Source organism: Saccopteryx bilineata, chromosome 1 (assembly GCF_036850765.1).
Source record: "Saccopteryx bilineata isolate mSacBil1 chromosome 1, mSacBil1_pri_phased_curated, whole genome shotgun sequence".
NCBI lineage: Eukaryota > Metazoa > Chordata > Mammalia > Chiroptera > Emballonuridae > Saccopteryx > Saccopteryx bilineata.
In genome coordinates, this window is record NC_089490.1 from 50,030,166 (window position 1) to 50,036,114 (window position 5,949).

Consider the following 5,949-nt stretch of genomic DNA (forward strand, 5'->3'; position numbering starts at 1 on the left):
CTAAAAAAACCCAGGGAAATGGGACATTACTAAGCTGACAGAAACACGTCATTTGAGTGTTTTTGTGCCTCTTTATTAGTAAGGATTTGACTTATAAATGGCAGTCTGTATGGCAGTATTTAGTCTGAAATTTCCTTTCACTGTAAACCCGGCAGTATGATTGTAAGAGAAGAGACATCTTTCATCTTTCTCAGAAGCAGCTTAGATTCAACAGAATATTTCAATGAGCATTTCATGACAAAATTTTCTATCTGAACATATGCAAACCACTTTGAAATAGGAGGGGTCTTGTCTCTTCAGTTCAAACATGTAGATTCAGACTTTATTTTCTATACCCTTGTTACCTGGATATTAACATATTTTCTATTATCTATCAGAAGATTACCCTGATACCTACCTAAATAATTTTTCTAAAGCAGTTCTTTGTAAAATTTGAACTAAAGGTGGAACCCTTCTTACTCGAAAGCATTCTTTATACTTTCTCACATACAAAATGTTAGAGCATGGATAAACCTTTGTCATCTTATGCATAAGGTAATAATGATCTAGAAAGAATAAATAAGTCACTAAACAAAACAAAAGTATATTGTATTGGAGAAAAGAGAAAAGGTGTTCCAAAGCATTTATTCCTCATAATAAAATTAACTCAGGATATCAATTATAATATTTTGAAGTAATGATGCAACAATATAATAATTCCAAAGTCCAGATATATAAAATTGTTTTGAATATTCTAAGATCAAAGAATAAATTCTAACTTTTCCACATTCTTGTTTATACATTTGGATCTAAAATAAAGAAATGAAGTTGGTAGGAGAATATGAAAATAAGTATTCTCTGCATTGTGCTCTTGCACATGCAGAACAAATTTTACTAGTTATCCTCTGCTCTAGTTGGGAGGTCTTTCTAAGGTTACTAAGAATTGTATTTTATATTTAATAATATTATAAATTAATAATCCTAATAATAGATATAATTTTCAGATTATCTCCATAAATTTCTATAAACTATTTAATCTTTAAAATAATTCTGACACTAGGCATTATTTTCCGTAGGAGGGAATTCGGGTTATAAATAGATAAATAACTTGCCTATGTCCATATAGCTAAAAAGTGCTAAAACCAGATATAACAAGATTTTCTCTGAAATGTGTCTCCATGCTCTTTTCATGAAGTCAAATAGGTTACTTACATAACTCTGAGGAGTAGACAGAGAAGTTAGTATTATCCATGATTTATATGTGAAGAAAATAAGATCTGGTCTTAAATGACAGAACTAATTAATTGTAGAACTGGCCTTTTAACCAGGACTTCCAGCTCACTGAGTGGTGCTCCTCCTCCTGGACCCCTCAGGGGCCCCATTTATGATATGTGCCTTTGCTTTTCTTACCATCTCAAAATAAGCACCCTACAAAATATTTCTTTTAATTTCCACTCCTGAATACTTATGAACAAAATGATTCTTAAATCTCTGATTAGATAGGAACATCTGTACAGTTTAGTTTCTTATTCATTTTATCTTCTCAAGCTTTGCAAACTTGAGAGAATCCATTGAACAAATACACTGAGCACAGTCACTTTAATACAGTTTCTGAAAACAGGAATTTTTATTGAGCAAATAAAGAATTGGCTCTGTCAAATCTTTATTTCACTTTATTATGAGTCCTCTTAAAATGTTCCTGATTTATTTAAGATAATTAGTTTTCAGATAGTGGGGTTTTTTTAATATAATCATATACAATTAAGAGAATACATGTGTTTCTTTTCTAGAGAGCTCTCCAATGTAAAAAAGTAAACTCCACCTCATTTATAGCATGCAAAGACATGGTCTACCATAGTATTCCAGTATGAAATTGAATGAATGCTTGAATGAAATTGAAAACTTCAGCCTCAATTCTCAAAATCATGATAAAATCTTTTGCTTTTTGGAAAGTTATATGAATTAACTCTACTTGTTATTTAATTAATAAAGAAGAAATAGGAAGAGGAAAGGGAGAGAAAAAAGAGAAAGAAGAGAAAGGTACATAGAGAAGAAAGAACTAGAAGGAAAAACATATATATTTACAAATGTATTCCTATATATGTATATCTACATATATACAGATGCATATATACCTACACATGTATGTATATATAAATATGTAATATTTAAACTAAACTAATATGATATTTTTTACTACATCAACATGCATATATATATATATATATGTTAATGTAATTTTATATCCTGGAAAACAAGGTTATCTGAAAGATATCTATCACTGTAGTAAGCAGAATTCTAAGATGGTCTCCAAGATTTCTGGCCCCTGTGTGATTTCTTCTTCTTGAGTATGGGTGGGACCACTGACTATGATAGGATGTCATAGCTATAATTAGGTTATGTTATATGGTCAGAGATTTTGCAGGTATAATTAAGGCCCTAAATCAATTGATTGTGACTTAATCAAAAGGAAGATATTTGGGGTGGGTTTGACTTAATCAATTCTTAAAAAGTGGAGACTCTTCTTGAAGAGAGAGATTCCCTTGCTGGCTTTGAAGAACAGTGTTGTGCTATGGGAGCGCCTGTGAGAGAGTCATGTAGCAAGGAACGGTGTGGTCGCTAAGGGGCTGAAAGCAGTAGCTGGCTGAACAGCATGAAGGAAGTGAGACATCAGTCCAACAACTGCAAAGAACTGAATTCTGACAATAATCATGTTAGCTTGGTAGAAGACTTCAACCAAGAAAGACTTCAAACTCCAGAAAGGAGTGAAACCCAGCTGATATCTAGATTGCAAACTTGTGAGACCCTTATTGGAGGACCCAGTAAATCTATTTTTGGACTCTTGACCCATTGAAGCATACAAAATGGAACTTGTTTTAAGCTATCACTTTTGTAGTAATTTGTTATACTGCAATAAAAAGAATAAATGCAATGATTTAGTCAAAAGTAATATAGTTGTCCCTATGTATCCATGTCGAATTGGTTCCAAGACCTTCCACGGATGCTCAAGTTCCTTATATAAAAATGATGATTTATTTGCATATAATACTACTGTATACTCTAAATCACTTCTAGATTACTTATAATACCTGATATATCATAATGTAAATACTATGTACATAGTTGTTATATTGTATTAGCTAGGAAATAATGACAAGAAAACAAAATCTTTACATGTTTAGTACAGAGGCAATCATAATAGACCTAACAACATAGTACTCAAGAGCAAAAACATAACCTTTTTTTTTTTTAATCTGAGTATTTTTAATCTATGGCTGGTTGATTTTAGGATGCAGAACCTATGAACATAAAGGGCTATCTGGATATGCCACAAATTCTTACAGAACCACACACACTTTCTAGTTGATAAATTACTGTGGTTCTTTCTTTTTAATTTTTTTTTTCTTTTTCTTCACTTTCCAAGTGAGAAGAAAGGAGATAGAGAAACAGATTTCGCATGCACCATGACCAGGATCCACTCCCATCTTGGGCCAATGCTCTGTCCATGCTTGCAACCAGGCTATTTTTAGTGCCTGAGGTAGAGGCTTCACAGAACCATCCTCAGCACCTGGGCTGATGTTCTCTAACTAATCAAGCCCTGGCTGCAGGAGGGGAGGAGAGAGAGAGAGGAAAGAAGAGAAGGGGGAAGGGGAGGCATGGAGAAGCAGATGGTTGATTCTCCTTTGTACCCTGACTGGGAATTGAATCTAGGACATCCACACTCCGGCTGATGCTCCCCCATGAGCCAACTGGTCAGGCCTACTATGCTCTTTCAATTCTAAAATGTATTCAGGATTTATGCTGTGAAATAGAGTGTGAAGCAGTCCTAGAATAAGACAACAGGGTATAGGGTATATACTTCTGCTCTTGTTACCACTACAGGCATACCACATGCCTAATTAATGAGCAGAGTTTTTTTTATTTTGTTTAGTTTTTTGTATTCCATATCTGTAAAATAAAATGTTAAACAGTATAGTATTTTTGTTCCAACAAATAAGAAATCTGATACACATTTATCAAATGTCTATGTGTGGTCAGTCACTGTCCTAGTTATTGGCAATAAAGATTTGACTAAACTTTATTTTCAAGAAGCTCATAATATTCCAGGGATGCAAATATTTAAATAAATAAATAGCAGTTGAGCCTGACCAAATGGTGGCGCAGAGGATAGAGTGTCGGACTGGGATGCCGAGGACCCAGGTTTGAGACCCCAAGGTTGCCAGCTTGAGCGCAGGCTCATCTGGTTTGAGCAAAGCTCACCAGCTTAGACCCAAGGTCGCTGACTTAAGCAAAGGGTCACTCGGACTGCTGAAGGCCCATGGTCAAGGCATATATAGAAAGCAATCAATGAACAACTAAGGTGTTGCAATGTGCAATGAGAAACTAATGATTGATGCTTCTCATCTCTTCGTTCCTGTCTGTCTGTCCCTGTCTATCCCTCTCTCTGACTCTCTTTCTCTGTCTCTGTAAAAAATAAAATAAAATAAATTAAAAAAATTAAAAAAAAATCAATAGCAGTTGAGAACAAATAAATGAATGTGTACAAGATGTATGCCTATTGTAGGATCCTTTTTAGTAGACATTAAGGTGTTTTGCATTAGACATTAAAGTAACTTTATGCTGATAAAGTAGGGTAGTGAGCCATCTCATTTAAAGCTTAAATTCAAATGGCTTCAAAATCCTTAATATTTCTATGTAGAGAGACCCAAATTCTGAAAGTACATTCGCCATTAAAATATTGACCAAGATTTTATAAATGGAATAAAAGAACTAGCATTTTGTAATTGACAGTTAATTAGCTATGTTTTTTTTTTACAGTTTCACTTAAACTTCCAAATAATATTAGTAAAAGATAGAATGAATAAATACCTTGATTGGAATTATAAAGACAATTTCTTTTGTGGAACTCAATTGCCTATATTTTTCCTGTCTTCTAGAACCATAGTGTTTAGATTCATCCTATATCAGTGTTGTCTGCTATCCATGGTATGCAATCAACATGTTTAATAAAGTTATTCTAATGGATTAAATTATACTTCAAATTTATAGCATATTTTTGCCCAAATATGTTTCATTTTGAAAAATAAGACAGGATAATGTCAAGTTTTGCAAAAAGTCTTATTTATCATAGATATATGATAATGTTGTTAAAAAGTCTGATTATCCTAGAGAGACATATGATAATGTCAAGAGTGAAAAATGATTTTTTTTACCACTGTCCAAGTCTATAAGATGGCTTGTTTCATAGAATAGAGAGTGCTGCCCTAGGATAGACTTGGTTGCTATAGCAAGCTCAGATTGTGTCAGACAGTTTTGCTCATCTGCCACAGAAGCATTGCTTACAAAAAAATAAAAAGAAAAGATTTTTAAAAATATTTTTATCTGAATTTTGTAAGAGTTATTATAGGGTTTTATTCATTTATTAATATTTACCGTATTTTGCCCTGTATAAGACACACTTTAATTCTGGGGCCCGGATTTTGAAAAAAACAAACTGTATTACGTAAAGTTATTAAACTCAAGTTTTATTCATCATAAAATATATACAGCTCCTCATCACTGTCAAAACTCCAATCCATTAGCTTGTCCTTATCTGTGTCTGATGATGAATCACTGTCTTCAACAATGAGAGCAAAAACAAGCACGAAAAAGCGCAAAATGCAAGTAAAATTATCTACAACCACTGTATACGACATACCCAGTTTTTAGATCCCAAAATTTTTTAAAAAGGTGCATCTTATACATAGGAAAATATGGTAGTAAATGCTAAATTAATATGTACATAGGCCTGAGAGTTAGGTGCTATACATGGTAATGCATAGTTTTTTAATCTTTAGTCTCAAATAGTTTTTTTTAATTTTATTTATACCTGCACTGGTTCTGAAAACCTACTTATGTTTATTAGACTGTGAATACATTGTAAATCACTCTTCCAGGAGGATGCTTGTAGCATTATTTTAAAAGTTTTCA

The 5,949-nt window shown here is 33.0% G+C and overlaps 1 non-coding gene across 1 annotated transcript; it reads right to left on the reverse strand.

Annotated features, from left to right (window-relative positions):
* Positions 1-5,193: 5,193 nt before the first annotated feature.
* LOC136321199 (small nucleolar RNA SNORA28) lies at positions 5,194-5,320 on the reverse strand. The gene has a single exon (XR_010728481.1). It is a non-coding gene; the product is annotated as a small nucleolar RNA SNORA28 (small nucleolar RNA).
* Positions 5,321-5,949: the final 629 nt, after the last annotated feature.